This window comes from Lycium ferocissimum, chromosome 7 (genome assembly GCF_029784015.1).
Source record: "Lycium ferocissimum isolate CSIRO_LF1 chromosome 7, AGI_CSIRO_Lferr_CH_V1, whole genome shotgun sequence".
Lineage (NCBI taxonomy): Eukaryota > Viridiplantae > Streptophyta > Magnoliopsida > Solanales > Solanaceae > Lycium > Lycium ferocissimum.
In genome coordinates, this window is record NC_081348.1 from 63095484 (window position 1) to 63110436 (window position 14953).

The window sequence follows — 14953 nt, forward strand, 5'->3', positions numbered from 1 at the left end:
GATTACAAAGAAGGATATACATTTCTTCCTAAATATCCTTTGACTAATCCTAGCTACAGACAACCCCAGACCAGGCCCGACTAGGGCTTTCCGCGTATCCTTCCATTTGGACATCAGGCCGGCGCGGTTCCTTTACATTTTTATGAGGGTGGGGGCAACATTTTTGCAAAAGACGGGACATCTAATATCTACCCAAAAGTATAGCTTCTGCAAGCCGCTGTTCTTAAGAGCTTGCTTTCTCATGCCGAATCTTTCTTTACTCAGGACCATGGTGGGAGCAGGACCAAAATCTATTCGGTCCTGATCATATTTTCAAGCTCGAGCTTGAAAGCATGGCATCCTTTAATACCATGCCCCCTGGCTCCAATATAGTGCAGGGATAACTTGTTTTTGTTAGGTCTTAACGGTACGGGCTCGTAGACAGGTTCCACAGGCCTGATCTTGTTCAATAAAGCCAAATTTTAGAAGAGGCGAGCATATGACTCCTCCAACACTGTGAAATCTTACCTCTATACTTGGATCTCGGGGGTAACTCCCTCTCCTTGGGTGATGGGGTCATCGACCAGCAAAGTATGTGGCCCCCATAAGATGATCTTATCATCTATGAGACTGCCAATCCTCTTTCTTCATGCCAAACACTCATTCAAGGTGTGCCCTGCCTGATTGATATGAAACGGGCATCTTTTGTAGGTGTATACCAAGTCAGGGACCAATAATCTAGCCCTAGTGGTGCAATCCATCCCAGCGGCCATCATTTTCTTGAATACCTCCTTACATGTGACGGGCAGCGGAGCTACTCTGAATGGAGAATATCGAGCTCTGAAGGCTATGCTCCATGGAGCCAGCGTAGGGAAATTTGCCCTTTTAAAGTTCTCTGAAGCCACAGTCGAGGCAGCAGGCATCAGCATAAGCGAAGGCGCATATAAATCTGTTCCTTCCTCAGTGGGGGCATAATAACCAGACTCGTCATCCGCGTCATTCCCTTGGAACTCAGGGAACATTTCGAATGGGTTTTCCCCTCATTCAACCTCTATCTCGACAGGCTCCGTTTCTTCCATGTCTTGAAGCTCTTCCTTTTCATCCTCTGGTTCCTCTTTTTCTTTCTCTGGCTCTTCTTCCTCCTCTGGTTATTCTTCTTTAACAGGTTCAGGGTCCTTCTCCCGGGACTCTGGTCCCTCCTGCGGGTCCTGTGCGAATACCCATAGGTCTGAACCAGCCCCTAGTTCCTCATTGGTTCTCTCTGGGGTTTTTTCTCTTAGTGTTACAGGTCTTCTTTCTAGTGGTATGTAGTTCAGCAGTAATTCCCTCACCTCTTCAGGGACATTTTCATAATATTGTTCTTGGGGTATGCCCTCCGAGGGGTTCCCAACCATGTCCAGCAATTCGTCTACCTCTTCAATCTTTTTCCCTACCTATTGGAGGTGTTTCTCCAGTTACAGCACTTTGCCTCGCAGTATCTCAGCTATCTCTCCAAGAGTCCGCGCTTCTTACCCACCTTGGTTCGCCATTGCTAGCCAACCTTTTATGGAGATAAGTTTGGGTAAGTTTCAAACCTCATAGTTTTTCTTCGGGGTATGTAGTTTAGATTATTGGATCAATTATACCCAAGCTCAATATATGATCATACACATAGCAGGTAAGCATGTAGCAGATATGCACGTAATTTACAAGTATTTATACTACTTGCGTTCCTAAGGCCTCTTGAGTCAAAGCTTTCCTAGTCGTTTGAAACATATAGGTGCCATTTGTGAAGGTGAACCATTGCCCCGAAAAAGCCATCATAATTAATAATAATAGTAATATCTTTCCCAAAGGGATTATAAAAGTGATGACAAAAGCCGATATAGGGCTTATACGTAAAAAAAAAAAAAAAAACAGGAAAATCAGCAATCAAAGAGGTCCTCCAGAGGCTGATGTCGAGGCTTGGCTCGTTTTGGCCTTTTTAACCCTTCGAAGGGTAGTTTGGATACGAAGGCATGCTTGATAGACTTACATTCTAGCAATCACCAGGTCTATTTCTGTCACGACCTGACTAGGGCCATAACGGGTAGCCGGGGCTAACCACCGAGCACCACTCATTCTATTGCTCATCTGCTCTCATTCATATTTCTTACGCACATAATCATCGAAAACTATTATCATTGGAAACATATTCACTTTATATACGTAAGCCCTTCGGCTATCAAAATAATATATATATATATATATATATATATATATACAATCAGAAACTTGTGAGACCATACTACCCACACTGCGTATCTACGAGCCTTTACTAGAGTACTAGACATATAGACGGACAGACCCCGTCATGCCCAAAACATGAATATATATACATATATACCAAAAGAATAATCAATGGCACCTCCGGGAAAGTGGAGTGCTCTCAAATCAGCTAATAGCTCCTACGAGTCTAGATCACCTCCCTGTCTACCTGTGGGCATGAACACAGCGTCCAAAGAAAACGGACGTCAGTACGAACATTGTACTGAATATGTAAGGCTTGAAAGAAATGAACATAATAGAGAAATCACAAGGCATAAGATGAAGACATAACCTGCGTACTCTTTGAATGGATATATTTTATACATATATCATACGTAGCATATCATATGAGTTACCATAGCGTGTACATCATCTTATCATACATATATCATCATATCATTCATACATCATCATCGTTAACCCGCGTCCGGGTAACCCTCATACGCAGCCCACTAGTGGTGGTCATGTTCGGCCCTCTAGGCACGGTGTACTCGTACGCAGCCCACTAGTGGTGATCGTGTCCGGACTTCTAGGCACGGTGGAATCATAAGCAGCCCGCCTTAGCAGTGACATGTCCGGCCATTTAGGCGCGGTGGAATTATACCATCGTACATATCATAGACTTATCATTATTATTCATCTTATAGGCACATCATGACTTATCATCATTATACATTTATCATCAAAACATACATTAAAACTTGAAGGCAACTATAGCTATGTCGGGGTGACATAAGGTCGTAACCCCCGATTATGTTATGGAGTGATCATAGTCGTTATATCTCACCTTGGAGGGACTAACGTTTTAAGGTGAGTGCACATAAGGAAAACATCAATGAATCGCGGTTAACATCAATAGCTTTGTAGGAACGTCATAACATGAACTCTAGAATCTTTAGACTTAAGCTCATCATCATCATTATCGTATTCGTAATGTATCTCTTATCTCATATGGCTATTCATGGACAAGGACTCTTAGTTTTCTTGAAGATAGGAGATTCATGAAGAAGAAGGAAATTCATGCCATAAGATTCATGCCTTAGAAATAAAGGACTAGCCTCACATACCTTTGTCGTTTAACTATTCTATTGCTTGCTCGTTCTCCTTTAATGCTCACATCTTTACCTTCAAGAGAATTCGTATCGACATTAGCTAAACAATTACAAGAACGCGCTTACTAAATCTAGAGAAAATTGGGCAGCATTTCCTTTATTTATACAACTTCCTCCATATTCCATATCAACTCCCAAACATTCATGACAACAATCACAATATCATAAACAAAAATCGTCATTCGTTTACATTATTCACATTTCACGATTTCCCTTCAATTCTCCAAAATCATGATCATAGTTCACTATCATGTTTCTTCACATATAATACTCATTCCATGTTCTAAACATCTTTCATAATCTACTTATAATCATAACATATCCATATTCATGATTCGTTCCAAGCTATAGCTCAACAATGACACTATTCCCCCATTTATGACCCATTTTCTATATTCTACTACAATCCAAGTGTTTAAACTTTTCAATACTTCAAACAACATGAAATGATCATGAAACTTACCTTAGATAATGGAAGAATAGGCCTTGAGTGGAGATTCCCTCCTTACACCAAAACCCTAGTTCACTTCTCTTGGAATTTCTTGACTTAGATGACTTTAATGTGTTTCACACTCTTGATTCTTGTTGGTTTGATGAAGTTGATCATCAATTTCCTTTGGATTCTTATAGATGAAGTGTATGGAACCTTCTAGAGGTCTTGAGAGAGATGAAGAAATGTGAGAAATGAATTTAATGAAGTGAGACCACATTTATATAATCAGAACTTACTCAGCTCGTCGGGACTTCCACGGACACTTATACGGTCCGTGGAACATTTCACAGCCTGTACAAGTGGTCGTGGTTCACCACTGGCCAAACATCATCTCTGCTGGGTGTCATACGGCCCCTTATACGGACCGTATAATGTCATACGGACCATATAAGTCGGTCGTATAACTCCTTCTCAGAAATGTTCTCCGTCGTTCGTTTGATCTCCAATCCTTATGGAACCTTCTTCACACTTGTTTAACACTTCAATATCAATATAAGGGACATTATAACTCTTTCCCAAAGAATCATTAGAACGTCATTAACTCGATACTCGTAATTCTTGTCCGACACACAACATATGACTTGCTTTCCCTAACAAATTTCTTTCCTTACCTCAAATGTCTTTGAAATCTCGTTTAGGGTCATCAAATGTTATTTCTTACTTATCAAAACATCGTATACGTCATGCCCTTCATTAGTCTATTCATTGTACGCTAATGGGAAATTTTTCGAGGTGTAACAATTTCTTCTAAGATTCTAGACCAAATGCTCGTCTGTACCTTCCAAGCATTATTTCATGTGTTCCTCTTCTTGGGCTTCCTGGGGAGGTGCGGGCTCTGGCACAGGCGTGAGAGCCAAGTGTCCCTGTAGCCATGCACGATACCTGGGGTCGCACCCTGCTTCGAGCTTGTCTGGAGGTAGAGTATCTGGCCCCAACTCATACGGCCATTCCATTCGCGGAGAATCACCCCAGCATGCTTGATTTTCTATTCGGTGTGCTCAATGATGAACTGCTCAGAGTTTCCCACCTGAGGTATCACTTGCCTCCTGCCGAGTTGTCTTAAAACCCCGGACCGATAGTAAGAGAGAATTCCTCGAACCCCGACTAGCAGCACAAATAGGCAATTCTTGCCTCGGACTACCACAGTCTCGGATGTAAAATCAGGGAACATCCAACGGATCCGATCTTCAGTCAAGTCGGTGAAGAATTCAGCCCAGGAATTTTTGGACATAAACTCAAGATTTGGACAGTAATTCATGAGGCGATCTACCTGGTTCGGTCGACTCCAACCCTGAACCTCTTTGTCCATGTTAAGGTGTTTGATGATCCACCATTGCAGCAACTTATTGCACCCTTGAAAGTATCAAAAATGATTTCGGCATTTGTCTAGACCTCGGAAGATGTCAGCTAATATGATGGGTGCTAGGTCAAAATACCTCGTCTCTTGATCTTTGGTTATCCCGTGGAAGATTGCATGGGCCAGGTATATCACCTTGGTGTCTATGGCCAACGATTTATCCTGTGGAAAGGCCATAATGCCTAACAAAGCTATGGCGAAGGCTAAAGGTCTAGCAGCTTCCCACTCTTCTCGTTTTCTGAATTCCCTTTGATATAGGGTTATCCGGTGAAGTCTTTACACCTTCGGTATAGATCTTTGAAGGCTACAGTGGGCCCTTGCGCCCAGGACACTTCGGTCAAAGCAAGAAATCTCATAATCTGGCTAATGGTGGGCTTGTATGGAAACAATAGATTATGGTCCGGCTTTTGTCGCCTTCTCAGACAGATTCCATTATTGTCTATGGGGTCTCTAATCTCTTCTAGGATAGGAGTCATTTCAATATCACCGAAACGGAACAACATTTCTTTATCATCCAAGTATCCTGTCAATACCTCTATTAGCTTCGGGCGACCTTTCATTATCATAGTGGAGGGCAAGCGTCCTCAAGTGCAGTTGATCGCCCTCTGGCGAGCATCTCCCAACTATTCATACCAAGCCCTCAACAATTCTGGAGCCTCAGTGATGATGTCAAAACGGATTCTTTATTCCATCTACAAAATAAAACACGGTTAAGATTCCCCCCATCCCCATAGGATCAATGGTTTATCACATAGGCGCGAACATGTTCCCACATAGCACATAAATGAGATGCAGTGTTTTTTTGGGTCATAGACCGTCCGAACACGGGGTAGTCACTCTTAATGGGCCTTAGGTAGGTCTAAGATACCCAAGGCTCGTCTAGGTATAAATGCTCTAGTCCAGTAGGGATTTGTCGTAGCTCTATCCTTGTTTTTCTAGAGTGGTTTTTCACAAATGATCGAAAACCCGAGCGGACAACTAGGGCTGAACCGTTAGGGCTGTTGGACGACCGCGTACCAACCCCTCCTCATAAGAGTTCCAAGAGAAGATTTTGGTTTTATAGTAAAGGAACAACCGCATGCTCCGCGAAGTCGCCTTTGGAACAAAGTGTAAAATAAATGTCAGGAGTGGCAGAGTTATAATATGTATACAATGACAGTTAATAATTGTGAGGAAGTAAACACATAGACATTTAAGGCAAATAAAACTCATATTATTTTGTAGTCCTTATAGTTAGAACCAGTCAGTCCCTAGCAGAGTCATCATTTGTTTGCGGTTCGCTTTTTACACCGGGTTAGGGCATAAAAGGCTACTACGAACTCGTTGGTGCTCTTTCGGATTTTGTTTAAAAAGAGTCGCCACCTAATTTTTAGGAAATTAGAAAAATCAATTTTAAAGGGTTTATTCAAATACCATGAAAAAACCTTCATAATCTAAAGTTCTAGGTAAAGGTTCTGATGATCCCCTGGGGAAGGTGTTAGGCACCCCGCTATTAAGGATCTTTGCTATATGGTTAATCTTCGAATTCCAAAGTATGAGTATTTGCCTAAATGTCTATTTTGTGTTTACCTTCCCGCAAAAGAACTATCATCTTTTGGTCTGCATATCATTTTTTTTTTTTTTGGAAAAAAATGAATAGATCCCTTTTATATATAAGGTAGTGTAGTTTTGGATTTACAATATCCAAATATAAATAGTTTCCCTTTATATACAAGGAATATATATTTGTTTGTTTTTTTAAATGAAGTGAAGAAAAGTGGTTATTATTATTATTTTTTTTTTTTTACTCATGCTCAGACTCGGGTTAATTCATCCTAATACGTTCAGTTTTATCCAGAATTCTTTGTATTACGATAATTTTTATATTAAAAAGCGTTTTCTATTTTAAGAGGTGGTATATATTGGTTGTATATACTCACCTTTTTGCCTTTTATTAGGCCTAAATTTATAAATGGGATGAGGGGTTTCATTTAAAAAGAGAGAGCATGATGAGTTTTTTTTTAAAAAAAACTTCCTTTTGCTTTATTGAAAATCACAAGCCCGATTCTGGTGAAAACTTACTTGCCTTATTTTTATTCCAAAATGCTATGTTTCTGGAAAATTTACATATAGGTAGTATATGTCATCTGATTTAATAAAATCTCATGGGCATTGGGCCCAATTTTTTATGTACTAGACAGAATTGTGACTTAAAAAACTTTGTTGAACGTTTCCTCTCTTAAAAAAAAATGGTAAAGAGTTTTGGCAAAATTCATTTTTTTCCACAACAGGTTTAAAACTCATTTGCACTGGATTTGATTGCTATAAGTCTGATTTAAAACTTATTTGAGTGAAAAAAAATTTGCATACCCAGTTTTAACTTAAAAAAACGTTATAGAAATTCGCCATGATTTTGGAAATCGTTGGGGACCTAAGGTCATCTAAACGGCGTAGGAACCGTTATCCTAAGACATCTAAGCCATAAGTTCCACTATAATATGAGTTTGAATACGTCTTTTACAAATACATAAAAATATACACATAATAAATAAATTAGATTAGGGGTGTACCAAGCCCATAGTAACCATTTTCACCCATGGCTGGGCCTTCTACGCGCCTTGCCATTATTCGCTTCGTGGACTCGATCCTAATTTGAATAGAAGTCCTATTGGGCCTTTAGCCTAATACGAGGTTGGTCTTTACCCGAATGGTCATGCAATTGGAGGAGGAAAAGAAAAAAAGGAAATCGGTTAGTTTATATTTAACCGTCCTTATCACTAAAATAACTAAGGCACACATATGTGTACATATAAATAAAACAAGTCATGCAAAAATACTATACTTGTCCCTCTGTATCTTAAACTGTTGTAATGGTCCATTTTGAGACTTAATATGGCATGGGGACTGGGTCCTATCCTCGTATTCCCGATGTCGCACAAGTTCCAAGGGGTTTCTGAGAACCCCACTCATGGCTAACATCGGGGAGACTAGAACAACCCCGAATTACCAAACCAAATCTCAAAATATACTCAAACAGAATAATATACATAGAGAGTATAAGTTTTTTTATTTTTTTAGAAATTACAAAAAATGAATATAAGTGTACGGACCAAACAGTAACTAAAAGGAAAAAGGGAATACTGCTTCTAACTCGTTCACAGTCACGGGGAAAGAAATTACATGGATATGAATTGGTAATCTTTTTTTTCAAATGTACAACAACTTACTACTTTTGGACCAGATCCAAAAAAAACTGTAAATGTCAAGCCCAAGCAGATGAGCCCAAACTAATGCCCATGTTCATTCCAGTATCTCAAAAGGGACAGCCCAATTTATATTTTACAATAAAACCCAACTGCAGACTTACACATAGTAATTAGGAATTTTTAAAAGCAAAAACTACAAGCTCATCAGCAGAATTAAAGATTAACTCCCTCATGATAACAAAATAACAGCTTGCCTCTGGAAAAGTGAATGGTCATACACAACATCCCAACAATATACCACATATACACTTAGTGTTACAAACAAATGGGCATACAATTTCATAGAGAAAGCACAACTGAGGGGGCAACACACGGTCAAGCTAAGTGAAATGGCAAAGGAAAGCAGAATAGGATAATTTGGTTAAGACTAACAAACACTAAGTGAAATACAGGGTCTGGGATTAGATTTGAGGAGCACACATTACATCTAAGTGCAGTTTAGTCCTGGTCATAACCTGATCCTAAAGGGAATTCTATTCTTTTATTTAATCCTCTAATCTAGGTAAGAGGGTCTATGGTGTATTACACATGCCTACATAAGCTGGAAAGCCTTCTGTCATGCCCAAAACAATTAACTCTTCTACTCAGGTGTATGTTGGGTTAAAATAAGTGAAATAACAACTAAAACTTAAAGTGATTCCCTCAAGGAAAAGAAACCAAATTCAGGCAAGCAAAAGAAGCTTAAACTTGCATTACTTAGCCTAAAACATGGCCTGGGGATAGGGAAATGATACACTAAATCAACACATAATAGGAGACCAATACATATAAATCAGAGAGGTTACAGAACCAGAAACAGGAAATCATCTCTGTAACAAGGCCTGGGGATAGGGAAATGATGCATTAAATCAACAAATAATAGGAGACCAATACATACACATCACAGAGGTTACAGAACCAGAAACAGGAAATTATCTTTGTGTTTTTTTTTATCAAATTCTGTAGGTTTTTGTGAAACCAAAGTGAACTTAATAACATAAAAGCTTTTGTGACTCAACTTGAGATGAAAAGTAGCCAACATAGTGCAACCAGATGTAAAATAGACCTAGAACAAGCAAGGAATGTCACAAGCAATTCTGAGCATAGTAGAGAAGAAAGGAAAAGGGAGGAAAGCAAGCACTTCACAAAATGGTTAGAAAGAGAAACAAAACATTCCTCACACTGGTTTTGAAAGGAAAAACAAACACTTCACAAAATGGTTTTTGAAGAAATAAAAACAAACACTTCACAGAAATGGTTTTGAAAAGAAACAAACACTTCACAGAAATGGTTTTGAAAAGAAACAAACACTTCACACACTTTCAAACTGAATAACTCTAAGCTAGGATATGCATCACTCTCCAAAATCACACAATAGCCTCAGGAAGAGATCTTAAAGATTAAAACTTAGAAATTTAACACACAAGACCATAAGTGTCACAGTCATCAACTAAGGACATGAAAACAGAATTTTGGATTTGTAAAGAGGAACCAGGTGCAAAGCATCCCAGTAGTAGATTACACATAAGTGGACAAAGAAAGAGATCAAACATTTTAACCATGAAATTAGGCAGAAAAGATCTTTGTTCTCACTTTTATCAATAAGAAAGAGGAAGAAGCTGATCCTATGCTATGAACCTAGAACCAAAATGAATTTACAATGATAAGTCCCTCTAAATAAAATGAATAATGCAACTAGCTAACAATCTACAAGTTCTGTTTTAAAGTATGATGGAGTTACACTTATACCCTAGGTGAGTGCAAGTGTCTTATAATTTGAGAAAAAGGAATTTGAAATCAAATTTAGGAGTAACAAATTGTATTCTAGCAAATATTTAACCTCAAGTTTTAAACAAACATCAAAAAAGTTTCCTTTTGAAAGCTGGACCTATTAACCTAACAATTAGCTTCTCAAAAATAGCCACAAGCTTTAAGAGGGAAAAAATTGACAGAACTTATCACACAAAATGCCTTTATCAAATTACATGGACACACCAAACGCATGAAGACAGAGAGGAGAAACAACACTTAGCTTATGGATCAAGTCTCTATTGGACAGACTCACAAGGGTTTAAGGAAAACACAAGAGCAAATCACTTTGAGAAAAAAAACAGACCATTTCACGATAATCATCATGACCAAAAATGAAACTTAACAATCCTACGATCACATAACCTATCCAAACTAATTCTTTAAGTGAAAATAGTCAATAAAATAAGACACAAGCATCAAGGTAATAATTAGACCAAGTTAAAATACCTAGCTAGCTTTTAAAAGGTCAAAACTGATCCTACCTCTTATATTCTTCAAACTAAATCCAATTTTTATTAACACATTTTCATTCTACCTAAATTAGTTGGAACATAGTGACAAAAAGAGACCAATTCTCATTCCTTTTTCAAGTTAAATCACTTACAAATTCTTTTTCATCAAAGCACAGAGACACCACATGGTTATACATTAAACTTTGTCAAGACAACTTTTATCATACACTTTAGGTAGAAAAGAGCAAAACTGTAGACTATTTCAATTATAAAACACTAGAGTACTTAAACCAAATGACTTACTGCTAATACCAAAATGGAAGCCAAACAAGTCTGCAAAATCATAACTCATGACCACAGTCTATATTAAGACAAGACAAACAAAAATAGTAATGAACCTTGATTTAAACCTCTCGACAGATCCAACTTTATTTTTTAAAACTCATTACTTTACGGAGGTAGTCATGTATAAGACAAAGAAAACCAATCAAGAAAAGTTCAAATACAAAGAATCCCCATAATTGATAAAACAACAACTACACTAATATCTTTTTTAAAATAAAAAAAATCCTGCCTTAAGTCATCTATATTGAGTTATCTATATAGCAAATCATCAAACATCAACAAGGCAAGGCCAAAACTTAGTCATACATGATTCCAATTGACACAATCAGCCAACAAGTTTCATAAGAAAACTAGTACAATAAACTACTAAGTTTTAACATCACATAACTATTAACTAACTTAAAATAGCAACTACTAATACCATAGAGTAATCAAATCTTCAAAATAAATAACAAGATGGTAATTTACTTGAGACAGCAAACCATTAACAACATAAGTAACTAAATCTACCAGAATGAATAAATAGATAGCAATTTACCTAAAACAGCAAACTACCAAGAACATAAATGACTAAATCTTCCAAAATAAATAACAAGGGCGTAATTTACTCAAACCAACAAACTACCAAGAACATAAATGACTAAATCTACCAAATAAATAACAAGGCAGTAATCTACTTAAAACAACAAACTACAAGTAACTAAATTTACAAAAAATAATAATAAGATAGTAATTTACCTTTTTTTTGACACGGCCTTGACCAAGAACAGACTTGAAGAACACCCTCTCCAAATTCGAAGCCAAGAATGCCAAAATAAAAGCAAAATAAACTTTTAGAGACTAGGTTTTCGATCTTAATCAAAAACCTTAAAATTATTTGAGAGATCCAAACTTAGAAAAATTAGATGTTTGCTGATCTTAGTTTTTTTCCCTCTTTTTCCAACCTCTTTTACTCGTGAATGGGGGTTTCTACTTATAGAAACCCCAAAACAGAAACAAACAACACAAACATCGATGTGGGACAAATGAACGAAAGTCAAGATCATCCCAAACAATAGAAGATCGACAGTGGAGTATATATGTTACAACTGGCAGAGCAAGAACTTACATAAGGGCCTGTTTGGCCATTTTCTGGTGAGAGAAGGACGACGCTTTTAATGCTTCGTCCTCTCCTCCACATTATATGCTTCTAACTGATGGGACATGACCGAGAAAAGGGGAGGGTAGGTGGTGGAACAGGAGGCGGCGCTAGGGTTTTACCCCTAGCCGCCTCCTCCTTCTTTTCTTTGTACAACAGACCCCTAGGGTCAAAAAGAAAATGACTAAGAGGAGTTCCACCATATATATATATACACACACACACACATATATGTATATGCACCATGTAAATTGGTATATACATGGTGTATATACATATATATGTATAGACGGTCGGGAAAAAATAGACTAATAAATAAATAAATAAATAAATAAAAACTAATTATTAGTCCATTAGGACTTAAATAATTTAAGAACACGACTCATAAATAAATAAATAAATCATTTTGCATACATCGATTTTGAGTTAATTAACCAGATAAAAGAAAATTAATCAACTACGCAAACGCACACAAAATCAAGAATTAAAGCGTAAAATGGTCACTTCTTTTAATTACACAAAATACCTTGGACAATAATAAAAAAAAAGGGAATAAAATCACCTATTAGTATAATTTTTCCTTGATTTAATTAATTAAACAAATAATTATCCAAAAGGGTTTTCTTGTCCCTTTGATTAATTTCGATAAAAATATTCTTGAATAGCACCAATTTCCACAAAAATTTAAAAATTGCCATGGAGATTTCTTTATCAATTTAAAAGGGTGAAATATTATCCTAAATAATTTCATAAAAATTACCTACACCCTTTGGGGTGCACAGTTGATTTTATTTATTGTCCAAGGATTCCGAGCACTTAAAATAAATGACGGTTGGTCAAAAATTAAGTGTCAACAAGTGGTACTGCTACGGCAGAGGATGTACCACTATGGGGGGACCGCTATAGCGGCAGGTGGACCGCCGTGAGTCGATCAAGTCTGGCCCTGTGTCCCGTATGGCAGGAAGCCCCGGGCCCGTAGCTGGTGCCGCGTATAGAAGGATCGAGCCCGCCACGGCAGAGGGAAGAATTTAGTGAGGTCTACAACAGCGGGCACTTGCCCGCTGTAGCGGGACCGCTGCAGCGACGGATGGGCCACCATAGAGATCGACGGGGACATAATGTCGGTTTTTAAACACTTAGTTCCAAATTCTTTATTCATAAAACTCCAAAATAGTTCCCCACAAGCACCTAGGGCAAAATTCCAAGCTAGGGCAAGAATATCCTTGAGAGGTAAGTCTCAACCATTCTTTCCATCATTACGCTTTCATCTTTATGATTATCATCCTTTGTATGGGTCTACAATGGTAAAATTGGAAATAGTAGCCCTAGAACTAAATAGACTTTCAATAATTGATGGGTTATGATTGTTATTGTGTGCTTATCATCTAATGGCTGGAGTTAACACTTTTTAATCAAGAATTGAATCGTTAGAGACAAGAACTAAGTTAATTGAGGCTTAAGGTTCATAAAAATGGTAGCTTGACCATAGAAACTGTTTGTAAGAGATGTTTTAATTAAATAGCCTTGTAAATTAATAGTTGGTGGTTGCTAAGGCCAATGTTAGGCTGATTGATGTTTTAATTAAATAGCCTTGTAAATTAATAGTTGGTGGTTACTAAGGCCAATGTTAGGCTGATTTACACCTAGAAATCACTCACCCATTGGAATGGGGCAACAGGGAAGGGTGTTCATTGAATAGATTTTGAATTGATTTTGTGACTGGAGTAATTATGACTTATTTAGCATCTTAATTGCTAGAATTTGAGCGTTTCGAGGCTTTACGGAAGGGAAAGGCCACAGCGGAGTAATCTGCATTGTTCCACCTCTACATTTGAGGTAGGTTACGGTCTACTTCAGTCAGACTTTGATTAGTTGATTGTATGTGTTGTGAAATTGATAGGAGAAAGCATGTCTAGTCTTCAAACATGATGTGTGTGGTTGAAATTCCTATATGTTATTCATTGAGTGATTATGTGGGCTTCGTGTCGCTATTCATTGTGTTGGAACTTACAGGGTGATGATGTTGTGGTGAGAAGTTAATATGATCTTCTTGGTGAAATTGAAATACAAATGATAATTCGATTAATAGAAACAATGTGACAATAGATACGGAACATATATGAAAAGGATCATTTGACCGACGGTGAGGACGTGGCCTAGTTGTGAGCTCGGGTCTGAGGAGTGAGTCCGAAATGAGTGGTACATGGACACCATGGGTCCCCTGCAGGTCATGACTACTGAGCAATGACATCAGCTAGCATGTATGTATAGCCTGTATATGGTTTATTGGTAGATTTATTCTGTTGTTTGCTTCCGTTGATCTAAGTCTTGACATCGTTGGGTGACTTGATTGTTAATATCCTTGGTTGACTTATTGTTGGGTTATTTGATTTTCTGTTGTTGACTGGCTTGTCTATTTTATTGATTTTATGATCTATGCATGATAATAATCTTAGTTGGCCTATGATATCTACGTGTACATAGCATTTGTACTGATACTACCTTACTGCATTCTTTTGAGTGTAGATTGTGATCCAGAGACTGCTACCCGACCTCATATCTAGCGTTGAGGCCATTTGCTGATAGATGTAGGGTGAGCTTCTATCCATGCCAGGCCGCCCGAAGACCTTCTTTTTTATGTTTATTTCTATTCCAGACATTATTGGTCATTTATTTTGATAGCATACATTCCTTAGACATGTTTTGGATTAGAGTCCTTGTATGGCGACTTCGAATTTTGGGGTTGTAATAGTTA